General features: G+C 32.2%; 1 pseudogene; it reads right to left on the minus strand.

The window, feature by feature from the left end:
* Positions 1–264: 264 nt before the first annotated feature.
* Positions 265–2,740, minus strand: LOC134725510 (epididymal secretory glutathione peroxidase-like; annotated as a pseudogene).
* Positions 2,741–16,145: the final 13,405 nt, after the last annotated feature.

Below are 16,145 nucleotides of genomic sequence, written 5' to 3' on the forward strand. Positions count from 1 at the left end.
GAACCTACATATTCTCTACCCCATGCTTTGTAAACAGTTTACTTTAGCGTTTGGTAGTTTGGATAAATGTTTTACATTGTTATAAATCAAATATGAGAATTTGAGTCAAATTGGTGACCATGAATTTGACAGCTATTGCCCCTTCAACTCTATTTTTTTTCGTTTTTTGCTATTATGTTGTGAGGTTTTTTTCAACTTCTTAGTCTGAATGTTCCCTTTATATCTCCCGCCTTTGTTAAAGGCGACATTGGCTATTCTTACTTAAAACAATATTTTCAATAAAAGCCAACATTTTTATTTGTGTATATGTATATTATGTACCGCTTATGGTTTCGTTTTAAAAGAAAAGGCAATGCACAAACCATTTTTTTAAACAAAACATCAAAATTTGCTCTCCTCTTGGGTCTGGAACAAATTTGTCAAAATTAAACGATACATTAATATATCTAAAACAAATCAAATTCCATTTAACTAAGAGTGGTTGTATATTTCGATTCAATACCAGGCAAGAAGTTATTCGTCAGGGTAGTTACAAGCTGGTTTCGCGGAAGATCTAAATTGCTTTTCCCCACAAATTCTAATATACCCTGAATATCAGCCGGTTCAACCTTTGGTAGACATCTTAGAAGAGGTCGACCTTGTCGATCAAAAATAAATTTCTCGAAGTTCCATGATATATCTCTTGGATAAATAGGATCCCAGAAGCTCTCCTTTGGGTGAAAAATGGCTGCCTCTGGTAATGGACATGATTCCTGGTAATGTAAATACAAAAACAGTTGATGAATGTAGAATTTGGAATAATAGTATTGCAATATTTAGAATAAATGTAAGTGCAACAAATTTTGTGAGAAAAAATCCACAATGAATCAAGATCATCGGTTACATGTCTATATTGACTTTTATCGCTGGAAATAAAAATGTCGACTCAATAATTACCTTTAATTTTTTATAAAATAAGGTTTCGTTAACTCCATTGACATCTATTTTCTTCATGAGTTTGAACTTTGGAATGTATCCACTTCCTGGTCTGACGTATTGTAAACCATTGTATAGTTCTGTAGCATTGTCTGCTGGTTCCTGGTGGGCAAACTGGTTACATGGGATACCAATCACTGACAAGTTGTAGCTGGTACCCATCATTGTAACATTTTTAATAAGTGCATTTAACTGTATATATTGGTATGTAAAAGCTACAAAAAGAAATAAAATGTTAAAATTCACTTTGTTCTTAATCACTTTTATTCATATTTAAATTTAAAATTTCTTGAGATGATCTAATATTTGTCACTTTCCTTGATTTGAAAATTATTGAGGACGCACAAGTTTCTGTATTTATGCATTTTTTTTCTTTTTCTTAAATTCATTTAGAGGAGAAATGTATAAGTTTTCATAGGTTAAGAGCTAGCTTTTAATAACTGTTTGTGCTTAAATCGGAACATTGGGCTGTTAGTTATTTTATTGGATTTTTTTTATGAATTTATGCGAATTAGCGGCGATCTAATACATGTACGTCAAGCCTTTTCCAACTGGTTTTTAGTTTGTTCACTTGTGCTGTTTGACCATCTTAACCTATGCAAGAGGAGGATTTAACACTTTTCAGACATGGGTAACCAAGTATGAAGCATATTATTCGGAATATACCTGAACCAAGTCAGGAATATGACAACTGTTTTCCATTCCTTCCGTTTGTTGGTTTTAATCTATCAATTTTCTGACTCTCCGTTTTTTAATTAACCTTGGAGTTTGATATTTGTGTTAACACTTTTTTTCAGTGAAATGTCGCCGAAATGTTTAATTTCTCTTTTTAAATAGTATCTCATTTTGTAAGTTCCCCAATTCCCCTTACAAGTAACAACAAACACCGAATGTATACACTTTACTTAAACATCTTACTTGTGATTCACGTATCTTTCATGCATGTTAATTCGGCCATTGAACATATTTTGCATTTAAAATGATTTATATAAAGCAGTATTTCATACTTGCAAATTTCAACGTGGCCAACATGCGAAACTGTTGAGTGCTACGCGAGTAAAACTTATATGAATCATATTTTATATGAATAATTCAATTCCGACTTCTACTTCTACTCATAAGTTTATAAATAGACAGTTCTATTAAATATACAAAGCTAGCAACACATACAGTTTCTTCCCTCAATGTACCATGATTTTGTACATAAATTTATTTATTGTGTAACAATGTTTATTCTTGATCATTATTACAAAATTATATAAAAAAAGATATTGAAAATACACAGATTGTTTTCACATACACAGAGACAACTCTTTCTGTCAATGAGTAATTTATGATGCACATACCTCAAAATGTAGCTACATTCAGAAGCAGAGTTACATTGCCATCCACTAACTGTCCTAGAGTCACATTTTTCCCATCAAGTTTTTGCAGTGATTGGGGGTAAAGCGAATTATCTTTGTCACATATTGTGCAAAATTTAGAACACTGTATCCCTGATAACAAGATAGGTAGCACCAGGGCATACATGGATGCCATGTTACCGCACAAGTTTCCAAAGTGTATTTGTCGGTCTTCGTAACGACACTTTTATATCGATGTCAAAACCTTCGAAGGCTTGTTGTGGGTTTCATAATGTGCCTCAGTTGTCATGCTCATTTTATGATATTGTGGCAATATTTTTCATTGTTTACTCCTGTGGTGGAGGATAAAAAAAATTGCTCAGTGACAAACACCACTTGTTATGGTGATCATGTGTAAGAATGGTACATCAACCTGTTAATTTCACCCACATAACCCCTCTGAACTTTATGTCAACCTTTTGCTTTATAATGTAAAAATATCACAATTCAAATACAATTATTGCCTAGAGATAGAACATCTGTCTCATCAACAGACAAAAACTGAATGATACAATAATCTATAGTACTTGTAGTACGTATACATATTGTCTTTTTTTCAAACTGTTTGTATAATGTATACTAAAACGTGTTACATCCGATGGATTGATCATTGATGAACAAGATACATTCATTACATATAGATTTTATAATGATTCGCACTTGTTCATCAAATCGAGGTTGTTTCTAAAATAAAATATTATTTGTCAAATCGTGTAAATGAACTTTGTTGAAATTAAAAACTAAGAGCGAAGAAATGCAGGGAATTCAAAAGCTATATCTCCTGTTTAGCTCAACATGTATAATTAACCCAAGAATGATGATAATTTGCTACTATTCATCATATGTTTGGTTTAAACAATATTTATTAATAAACAATTTCAAGACAAATATTACAATGTTACATAAAGTACAAATATGGGATTCGGAAACAAGTTTGGAAAAACTTTTTTAAATCCGTCTCCCTAAAAAAACAAAAAACATCTATTTAACATACAATATTACGTGCCAACAGTATATTCATTTTATGGTAGCATATGATACATTGAATAAATAAACACACACACACACAAAATAAAAAAAATACAACAAATAAAATAAAGGAAAAAAAAAAAGTGAGAAAAAATAAAATAAAAAAATAAATAAAAAAACAAGAAACAGTCAACTCTTATTTACTTTTCTAGACAGTCACTGGAACCAATACACACGTCCGACCATAATCAACTACACCGGGTCATCCACTCGATTGTACATCATATTTAAAAAAAAAAAAAAAAAAAAAAAAAAAAAAAAGTATAAATATATAATATATATAAAATTGAGAATGGAAATGGGGAATGTGTCAAAGAGACAACAACCCGACCAAATAAAATAACAGCAGAAGGTCACCAACAGGTCTTCAATGTAGCGAGAAATTCCCGATAAATACATTTATCATATATTTAGTACAAAATACAGCTATTTTGTATATCTAATAAAGGTTCTTTTTCCAGTCTGTATCACCTACCCTGTATGATTATCGCATACCCCGTATCGCATGGCTAAACCCGTATCGCATACCCCGTATCGCATGGTAAAACCCGTATCGCATACCTTCTTTTTTTTTTCTTTTTTTTTATATCTAAAGTCAGTTTTTTTTTGCTTAAGAATTTTTTTTCAAAAAATAGGGAATTTTTTGGAATGACGTCATTGTTTGGTATGTAACGTCACGTACATCAAGTTTTCATATTGTATGTGACGTCACGAACATCAAGTGTTTACAACATATTTTTTGGCACACTCAATGCAACTATAAAAAATACAAAACACTTAAATATATACAATAATAAACAAAATATTTTCAAAACAACAGATTGTAAGGTAACCTAGGTGCTTCGTATAAGTAATTGAGCAGTTATTTTAAAGCTTTGAAACAAGACAAAAGCAGAACTGAAGGTAACCCAGTGCTATGGATCAGAAAACAGTTCATGTACTATAGTACTCTTCTGTTGAAATATATGATAAAGCGTATAATACATGGCAAAATCCGTATCACATGCCGTATCACCCTCGACCAATATCATCCCTCGGGCCTAAAGGCCCTCGGGCTGATATTGATGTCTCGGGATGATACGACATATGATACGGATTTTGCCATGTATTATTCTCTATATACTAGATTAACTTTCAAAACGTTTTGTTTTATTAATGTATTCAGAAACTTTATGAAATATTTGCATATTGTCCTCGTCAGCTTTTAGACTATCCCCATATAAAATAATCTAATTAAGATTAGAACAAGAGATCGTCCCGATAGTATCCCTTCGAATTTCATTATACTTTGGACATTTGAAGAAATAATGAAAGGTAGTTTCTACTCGACCACAGGAACACAGTGAGTTATCGATTAGATTTTTTTTAAATAGATGGTCCCTTAGAACACTACTCTGGAGCCTTAGTCTTGCTAAGCATATCTGTTCTCTTCTACAGCCGAAGTGAAAATACAATGGTATTTTATTAATATTTTGAGAAAGATAAGTTTTAAAACCCGATTTTGATTGGTTTAGACGAATGTCGTCAGGAATATTGTTCCAAAGGTTTACTACGACTGGTAGAAATGACTTTTGATAATAGCTTGTTCTGCATAATACAGTTTGTAAATTTGAAGACCCCCTAGTCCTGTGGTCGTGTAGATCTAGTCTCTGATTTGGAACTAAAACAGAAAGATAATCAGGACAATCTCCGTGAAACATTTGATGAACTTTTAATAACTTATGTTTATCACGCCGAGACTGGAGAGTTTCCCAACCGGTTTCATCGTACAGCAACTGTCTCGATGTTACCTTAGTACCACCTGTAACGATTCTTGCTGCTTCTAGTTGTAAGTTTTCCAGAGATGTTTTTAAATAATTAGGTATGTTATCCCACACAATGTCCCCATATTCTAAGACTGGGCGTATGAAAGATAAATAAATAGTTTCTAAATGTTTCCTTTTAAGTTTAAACTTTAACTTTCGAAATAATGCTAATCTAGGAATAGCCTTATCAATAATCATTTTTACATGATTATTCCAGCTTCCATCTTCATTTATAATTACCCCTAAATGCTTGTGCGACTCAACTTCTTTTATGATATTATTATTCATATACACTGGCGGGTGGTGGGGTTTATGATGCCTTTTTGAAATGGTCATTATTTCTGTTTTGTTAGGGTTGAAATTGACAAGCCATTGCTTAGACCAATTATGTATTTTCTCAATATCTTTATTTAGCTTTTCTGCCGCTTCATATTCGTTATCAACAACTATATCAATTGAGGTGTCATCAGCAAAAAGTTTTATATCACATTCGATGTCATTAACTATGTCATTTATATAAATGATAAATAAAATAGGACCCAAGATAGACCCTTGGGGTACCCCAGCTGAGACATGTTCGTTATTGGACGTTTCTCCATCTAATGCTTTACCAAAATCGTTAATAATACATAGTAGTTGGTTTACTGTCGAATCACCAGGGATGAAACCAGACTGGAATTTTGTTAATAAAGAATTTGTAATAATAAAGTTAAAAAGGTATTTAAAAATGCATCTCTCCATTGTCTTACCAATGTTAGACAGCAAAGATATAGGTCTATAATTAAGTAAAAATTCTGGGTCACCTTTGTTCTTCTAAACAGGTATAAGATAAGATAGATAAGATAAGATAAGTTTTATTTTCCAAATTAGGTCCCCAGGGGGGCATATACACATAACATATATGATTGATACAACATACAGTATTTTACATAACATTGTAAAATAAACTATTGAAATAGTCATACAGGTATTATTTGTTAAATAAAAAAGTATTTGAGAGTTGCTACTCCAGAGATGTGGCAAACCCCATTTTTTTTTTTTTTTTTTTTTTTTTTTTCTCACTTGATTTTATAATATTTTGCTGAAAATGTATAAATATAAAAAATAAAAAAAATGATTGTTTAGCTGCAACAGACACCAAGGGACGATGCTCTAGGATTGTGATCTTAAAAGCTCTAACAATCCTCCTCGTATCTGATGCAGAAAAACAAACACAAATGAAAAAAGTTTATGTATATTCACAGCAAATAACATATACTGCAGTAAACAGGTATTGAGAATAGTGTAGGTTTCCCTACTGCAACAGACACCAAGGGGCGGTACTCAAGGAGCTGTGGTATTTACACAGTCCTCCTCGTGTCTGAAGCAGACAAGAAGGCCACATAATTAACAATTTTTCGAAATAAATTTACATGCAGCAGTGAGAATAGACTTATCTTCTGTGTTCATAAGCCATATCAGTTTATCTTTTGCGTTAAGAGTTAAAAAGTTGGGGCAACTTTTAGTTATCTCTTGAAATAGATGATTGCGGTCATCATTAAATTTAACACATTGGAATAAAAAATGATATTCATCCTCCACATCTCCGGAGTTACAACGAGTACAAGTTCTGTCATTTAGGAGAGTACCCTGATACCTTCCAGACTCAATTCTTAAGTGTTGTGATGAAATTCTGAGCTTTGTTAAGCTTCGTCTCTGTTCAAAATTCCCAATAATGGAAAGATATTGTTCTCTTCCAAAAACTGATTTAAATGTAACATAAGTTCTGAGTTTACCATCTGAATGCTTTACCAAGTCAGTGTTCCACAAGTCTATAAAATATGATTTTAATATTTTTTTCATATTAGCTTTGAAGCTATTAATTTTTGGTAATGGTGAAGATAGATGATTGATGTCTGGGATCATTTCAAGAATTGACTTCATAGAGCCATACCAAGATGTTTTTTTTGAGTGAGAAAGATTCTGTGATGTTACATAAGCATCTTTAAGAAGAGAAAATTGGGAATCAAGATTTTCCAAGCGATACCAGTAATTTAACATGGATTAAATCACATCATAATATAGTGGGAATCGTCCTAGCTCGGATAAAATTCCAAAATTCATGGATGTTTTATGAACACCTAAAACCAGTTTACAAAATTTTATATGTAGTCGCCGTCACATTTTAAACTGGAATAGATTTTTTTCAAATGGTAAAGTTCCATTTCTGAATCTTGCTGAGAATGGATTAAAAGTTCGCCATATTTCAGACCCATATAGGAGTATTGGTTTTATGGTATGATCAAATACATGTAAGCTGGTACTTATGCTTGGATTAAGTGATAATAAATTCTTGTACAATTTATAATAAGCCTTCAAGGACTTTTTATACAGTTCATTTTGAGCATATGAAAATGACCCTGATGCACTAAAGTGCAAACCAAGATATTTATAATTATTTACACTCTCGATCTACATATTTTCATAAGTAAATTTTTCACAAATGTGTCTGCCTGCTTTGTTGAATATCAGAACCTTTGTTTTGGTGTGATTTACACTTAAACACCAATCTTTACAATATTTTTCTAGGTTGTTTAGTCTTGTTTGCAATCCTTTAGCAGATGTTGATAAAAGGACCAAATCATCTGCATATAATAAGCAATTAACTGGTTTTTCATTAAGTATAACAGGGTCTTCACTTTCTTTTAAATACTCTGGCAAGTCATTTATAAATAACTTAAATAGATTGGGACTTAAATTGTCCCCTTGTTTAACTCCAAGTTTTATTTGGAAAAAATCTGTTACTCTGGATTGAATTTTAACACAAGATTTACTTGATTCATACATGTGTTTAATAACATTATAAAATGAAGTACCCACGCCCGCAGATAGTAATTTCAACTTAATACCAATATGAATGACTGTGTCAAAAGCTTTCTGAAAATCCACAAAGCAGGCATAAACCCTTCCATCCTTTGAATTACAGTATTTATCAAAAATACATTTAATAATAAACATGTGATCTGAAGTTCTAGCTTTTTTTGTAAAACCTAATTGACATTCATGAATTAATTTATGTTTCAATAAAAAATCATCAAACCTACTATTTAGAACACTATTAAACACTTTTCCAATGGCACTGGTCACTGTGATTCCTCTATAATTGTTAGGATTTGTAATGTCACTAGATTTGTGAATTGTTGAGATGTAACCATCACTCCAGCACTTGGGATAAATTCCAGAAGAAAGACAAGTGTTAAAAAGTTATAACATTCGCTAGTTTCCACACATCTGGAAACCTCCCTGTTAAGAGGGATAGATTAAAAAGTTTTGTAAATGGATACTTCAAGACAGTTACTGCCGCCCTCAGGAGTCTTGGACTGATTAAATCAGGCCCTGTAGCTTTTGAAATATCAAGATTCAAAAGCACAATCATCTTCAACATCCTGCTCACTAATAACCAGTTCCTCTAGTTTATTAATTTCATCATTTTCTAATATTGGTAATACATTATGTGAATCATCAACAGAAGACTGAGCGCAGAAATAATCGTTAAAATATGTAGCTTTGTCGTAATCACTTTCTATATATTGGTTATTGAAAATTAAAGTTGGATATGCTGATTTTTTGTTTGGTAGTCCGATCAAATTTTTTATGGTTTTCCACCATTGTTTAGTGCTTAATGTGTGAATACTATCAACTTTACTTATTTGCTTTTCTAAGAATTTTTTTTTACTTGATCGAACATAGTTTATGCATTTATTTCTTATACGTCGAAAATTTGACCAATCAATTTCATCGTTTGTTATTTTTGCCTTTTTATTTATATTAATCTCTTACGCTTCCGAATCATTTTTCTTATATTCGAATTCATCCAAGGTGGATCATTTTTCCTAACCTGAACCATTTAATCGGGATTGATTTTGCTGCCGCTTCGAGAATTTTTTCCGTAACATTTACTTCCGCGGTATTAATGTTGTGATTATCAATTAGAGAATCCCAGTTAATTTTAAGGAGTTCGTTTTTAAACAATTCATAATCGCCTAAGCGGTATTGGCAAATTTGTCTTTTAAAGGATTTGGTTAATTGTTTTTCGATATTTATTACTGCACTTATAGGGCAATGATAACGTACAGAATTTTCGAGGATGTTTTCACTAACTTCTGAGTACAGTATTACATCCGGATCATTTACCATAATAAGATCAAGTAGCGACACTGACTTTTCGCAAAAATATGTAGCATCAGTAATTATTTGATATAAGCTATTTTGGTTGCAAATTTCTCTAAGATTTTGTTTGCTATGATTAAGTTGGTCATCATTTAAATCACCGCAAATTATAATTTTATCTGCATTCGAATTTATGGCAAGATCTATTGAATAGTTTATTTTTTCCCACGTTTGGTTATCTGAATCTGGCGGTCTATAAAAATTCCCAAATAATATATTTGTTCCTTTAACATGTATTTTGACCCAAACACATTCCAATCCGTTTATTTTAAATTCAGGTTTTTCTTCACTAAAAATACTTTCTTTCACATAAATAGCCACACCCCCTCCTGCTTTATGATTTCTATCATTTCTGTATGGTTTTTTTAAAATATTCCAATTTGATATTGCTTTCATCAGTGTGTATATTAAACCAGGTTTCGGTAAATAACAAAATATCTCTGTCGCTAAGCTCAGCTTCAATTAAGTCTCGTTTCGCTAGGAAACTTTGTGTATTTAAACATGTAAAAGTTAGGAACTGACTACCAGTGAGCAAGGAGTCGGAATGTGTTGAACAGATACTTGGACTACTTGTAGAATTAGAGATTGGACCGGGATTTTTTTCTATATCACCAGCTCTATACATGAGATAAAACAACCATAAACACGTGGCAATAATTAAGATGGTCAGTAAAATCACCAACGACGACAATACACTCAAATTCATATTCTGAAAATCATCAAGTTTATGTTTTTGTTTTGAGTAATAGTTTAATCTAACATTCAGTAAAGCATAAAATAACATTGTTATTTCAATGTTACATATTATTCGACATAGGACATATAAATGTACACCAAAAGATTTGTACTTTGTTATGATCAGTAATAAAACAAGTTGATCTATAGTTAGGCGTAGATGCTTAGGCAATCGAGTAGACCGCGAGTAATTTGACCCAACGCGTGCCCTTTATGTAATTAGGTCAACGTTTGACATAACGGGTATTATTATAGTAGATACTTATATAGGACACGCGTGGGGGCTTAGTGTGCTCATAGTATAACCAGATGCTCCGCAGGGCGTAGCTTTATACGACCGCAGAGGTTGAACCCTGAACGGTTGGGCCAAGTATGGACACAACATTCAAGCTGGATTCAGCTCTAAATTTGGATTGTGATTTAATACGTGACACAGCATAGGTTTCTGACACAGAATAAATGTGTTCTAATGAACTTAAAATTTTTGTTTTCTCTTAAGAGCAATTCACTATGCTGTTGAATATTAATCCTCTCAAAAAAATGTTTGAAGAAATTTTCTTTTTATTTATGAAATTTCAAATGAGAAAAATTGAACCCAATTTTTTAATCACATCCCCCTTTCCCTTATTCCAAAACTAATCTCAATTAAAATATTCTAATTGAGTTTGCAACAATAACTACTCATTTAAATACATCATAAAATATTAAGATGTAAAAAAAAAACTGCTTGTTATCTTCGAATGGTAAAGATTATTTAAATTTATCAGTTGGTAGTAAAAAGTGAATATACATTGTATATTGTATATAACAAGATTTAAGTTGATTCTGGACAAAGAAAGATAACTCCAATTAAAAAAAAATCTTGCAATAAGATATTTCTTGCTTACTATTCTAGACAAAGAAAGATAACTCTAATTAAAAAAAAAATTTGCTATTTCACAATATTGTGAAATATTTCACAATATTGTGAAATAAGATATTTCTTGCCATTGCACAATACTGTGCAATTGAAAAGACTTGCTATTGCACAATACTTAATATAATAATTTTAGATCCTGATTTGGACCAACTTGAAAACTGGGCCCATAATCAAAAATCTAAGTACATGTTTAGATTCAGCATATCAAAGAGGCCCAAGAATTTAATTTTTGTTAATATCAAACTTAGTTTAATTTTGGACCCTTTGGACCTTAATGTAGGCCAATTTGAAAACGGGACCAAAAATGAAGAATCTACATATACAGTTAGATTTGGCATATCAAAGAACCCCATTTATTCAATTTTTGATGAAATCATATAAAGTTTAATTTTGGACCCAGATTTGGACCAACTTGAAAACTGGGCCAATAATCAAGAATCTAAGTACATTTTTAGATTCAACATATCAAAGAACCCAACCGATTTATTTTTTGTCAAAATCAAACTAAGTTTAATTTTGGACCCTTTGGACCTTGATGTAGACCAATTTGAAAATATGACCAAAAGTTAAGAATCTACATACACAGTTAGATTCGGCATATCAAAGAACCCCAATTATTCAATTTTGATGTCAAACAAAGTTTAATTTTGGACCCTTTGGGCCCCTTTTTCTTAACTGTTGGGACCAAAACTTCCAAAATCAATACCAACCTTTCTTTTGTGGTCATAAACATTGTGTTTAAATTTCATTGATTTATATTTACTTAAACTAAAGTTATTGTGCAAAAACCAAGAATAATGCTTATTTGTGCCCTTTTTTGGCCCCTAATTCCTAAACTGTTGAAACCAAAACTCCCAAAATCAATCCCAACCTTTCTTTTGTGGTCATAAACATTGTGTTTAAATTTCATTGATTTCTATTAACTTAAACTAAAGTTATTGTGCAAAAACCAAGAATAATGCTTATTTGTGCCCTTTTTTTGGCCCCTAATTCCTAAACTGTTGAAACCAAAACTCCCATAATCAATCCCAACCTTTCTTTTGTGGTCATAAACCTTGTGTCAAAATTTCATAGATTTCTATTAACTTAAACTAAAGTTATAGTGCGAAAACCAAGAAAATGCTTAATTGGGCCCTTTTTGGCCCCTAATTCCTAAAATGTTGGAACCAAAACTCCCAAAATCAATACCAACCTTCATTTTGTGGTCATAAACCTTGTGTTAAAATTTCATAGATTTCTATTCACTTTTACTAAAGTTAGAGTGCGAAAACTAAAAGTATTCGGACGACGACGACGACGACGACGACGACGACGCCAACGTGATAGCAATATACGACGAAAATTTTTTCAAAATTTGCGGTCGTATAAAAATGGTTATAATCGGATCGTGTGTTGGAGGCAACAGTGACTGACGACAGCTGATAGGAATAGTAGGACGTGGATGAATGATAAAAAAAAGTAAGTAGGAAAAAGTAAAATGTATACAAAGTGAAAAGGGAGTGGAACATGTAACAGAAAAAAACAGGATTTTACCACAACAGTGCCAAAAATAGTTGTACTGTTAAAAGAAAATAAATAGTATTAACTCTGTTTGGACATCAAGATTCGTATATCAAGAAGATATATTAGAATAACATTTTTGTTTGTTTTTGGTGCTTTAATTGACTACTAATAAGCAACGAACAAAGGCTTTTTGAGTTAATTTGATCTTTTTAATTAATTCAACTTTGCTTAGAGGTGGGTATGTATGCATCACTCCGATTTACAAAAAAAAACAAAAAAACACAGTTAGAGTAGGCTAAGTCTAAAAAAGAATCGTTTTTGAATTCTTTGTAATATAATTTATGCAAAAGTGATTTTTCTGAAATATTCACCGTGACTGATATTCATCAGAAAATAGTATTGTAGGAGTTCAGGTATTTTGAGTAATGGGTGCAAAAAAAAAAAAAATCTCAAACAATGCAAGAAAATAAAACAAACAAAAAAACAACAACAACAACAACTGAAAACCCATCAACATTACCAGAGGGGAAAAAGGGGGGGGGGGGTTAAGTAAAAAGCCAAAGGGAAACGGGAATACAACTTATTTCGATATAAGGGGTAGAATACAATGACACTCTGAATTACATGTAGTAGAACATAACTATTTTTGGCAATTTTTTTTTACATGTATCAAAGTAACAATATGTATACATTTTCATAAGTACTAATAGTCAAATGAGTACAGGTGTACGCTTGATTAATCTAAAATTTTCGCTGTATAGGAAAATTGTAAATGTGATATTTTTACATCGTTTTTAATTGGTTGATCATTTATTAGTACCGAGAGCACTCGTATAAAGTTGAACAGGAACGTCACTAGCTGGTTGTTCGCTGACCCTGTCATGACCATTTGACGCGTACTGCATTTCTGTTTCTTGGTTGTCTTCAATCTCGTTTATTTCAGTAAAGTTATCGGATTGGAAAACATAGTCATTCAGATCATACATACGTGTGACGGCGTGTTTTTTGTTGTCGTTCCCAATAATCATGATCTTTCCATCAACCACCCATGTTGCCTTAAGTCTATGGTTGCGCACATACGCTCTAGCTTTGAATGCTATTTCATCTCGCGTCTTTGTTAGGTCTTGGTTTATACAAATATCATGAAGACCTGGTATTTCTCTAAGTTTCTTGGCCGATTTGAAAATTTCGACTTTTAAATCATGCTTTGGGAACCTTGCGATGATTTGGCGAGTTTTATTTTCCTTGAATTTTCCTGTACGATGGCTTACGCTAATGTCATCAACTTTTATGTTCACTCCTATCCTTTTTACTATGTCAATCACCTTTTCAGTAGTATTTTCACCTCTTGAAAAAGGCACACCACTTAAAATGTGTGGCGCTAATACGCTTCCGTAGAATTTTGAGTCGCCTCCCTTCATCATTAGTTTATGTAACTATGTGCTATGTATTACAAATGTATTCATGAAAAACATGTACTATGATTGAAAATTAGATGAAGTAATTCAACGATGAGAATTTGATACATCTCAGGATGGTTGGAAAAGGGGGGACATACAGTATTCAACAATCGATATTTGTCCACAGAGTATACCAAGCTCGCCATGGTCATGGTTGAAAATATTAAGTTAACCAGAAACAAGATATTCAATAAACTCAAAATTCTACGGAAGCGTATTAGCGCCACACATTTTTTTTTTCCTATGTTTGCGTTAACGCAAACCTTTGCGTTATAACGCAAACCTTTGCGTTGTAACGCAAACCTTTGCGTTGTAACGCAAACCTTTGCGTTGTAACGCAAACCTTTGCGTTCTAACGCAAACCTTTGCGTTACAACGCAAACATAGGAAAAAAAAAAAAAAAAATGTGTGGCGCTAATACGCTTCCGTAAAATTCTCCAAATAACATATGTTTATATGTCAAGTAAAATTGAAAAGAAACACATGCGTGATAACCAAAACTGTCACAGAAGAGTAATTTGAGGTGGAAGATAAAAAAAGAAATATTCAAACTCTTAAGTTGATGTCAAACTGACAACTCCATGGAAAAGTCAGAGAAAGACCAAACAAAAACCACAGTATACAGAATGCAACGTTTAAAAACAACCCAGTAACATAAATATTACAGAATGACCGCGAGTCTACTCAGGTACTCCGGAAGAGTATGCAGATTTTGTTCCAGATGTGGCACCCATCGTGTTACACATGCCAGTAATTACACAGTCGTAGATAAGTTCTAATACCAGAATCATTACATTTGTCGGCCACAAGACCATTTAAGTAAAAATAATGTCAGTACATTGATAACAGTCTGTAATGTATGAATAATACAATATTTTCATATTACCGACTGTTGACTCCGAAACTTATATTTCTCGACAGGTTGCCTTTTTTTGTTTTTGGTATGACATCTTGGTACTCTGCTTCAAGTTGACGGAGAACCAGGATTTCCAAACGCATTGAATGCTGGTAAACAACCTTTTGATATCCTCGGAATAATTCGTTCTTTGGGAGAACAACGGTTGCTTATCTTGGAATAAATTGCTTTGTTTGGCAGAACAGTGGTTGGTTATCAGTTTACATACTATCTGCTAATTACATGTAGCATTGATAACTATGTAAGATGGCGGCAAGTATTTTACGATTGTTTTTTATATCTTAATTTCAGTTGGTTATTGACACAAAGTATTGTTTTGGGTATAGAAACATGATCAGCAGTTAAAGAAAGCTATGACCATATATGGGTTTTTAATCTATGCTATGACTTGGAGGTAATGTATAAATACGTAGCCATGTCTAGTCGTTGTTGGGGCATTCAATTTTGATCCTACCTTACAAACTTATTTTCTGGTGGAGATCTAAATTATATTCCGTCGTTAATACGTCAAGATAATCCACTTCATATACTTGATTTGTATATAAGTGTTAATATGCTGTATTTGGTTTTTTGTTTGTTTGTTTGATTATAATAATTGTTCAGTACAAAATGAATGCATATATTAAAGGCTTTTAGTGTTCTCATTTGAATTGTTTTATAAAATATTTGTCATTTCGTGACCTTTGATATATTGCTATGCGGTATAATTGCTCATAGTTGAACGCCGTGTGGTATCCTATAGTTGCTTTTTAAAATTCTATTCGATTTAATTTGAAGGATCTCTTGTGAAAAGTTGTCTCAAAGGCATTCATACCAAATTATCTTATTTATATTTGTATATAATAGGACAAAAGTTGTATTAGTAAGATATTATACGCAACTGCATCTTACACAAACATGTTCAATATAGTGGTGGAAGAATGCATTAGCGCTATCGGCATGAATGATGGTTTGTTGAAAAGGGGCAAATTTAATGATTAATGGTAAAATAATTTGAACAATTAATTCAATCAACTGTAAGGAAGTACATACAATGCATACTTGCTAAACGTGCTAAATGTCCGTCGAGAAATGTCCCTTCCTAATTTTCTTCTTTTTTGTTCAATTTTGACCCATTAACAGTTTTATTCCTATAACTAGGGGGAATTAGTATTGCAGTTTTCAGTTAACACATAAATTAGTTAGAATTTG

This window comes from Mytilus trossulus, chromosome 7, assembly GCF_036588685.1.
Source record: "Mytilus trossulus isolate FHL-02 chromosome 7, PNRI_Mtr1.1.1.hap1, whole genome shotgun sequence".
Taxonomy (NCBI): Eukaryota; Metazoa; Mollusca; class Bivalvia; order Mytilida; family Mytilidae; genus Mytilus; species Mytilus trossulus.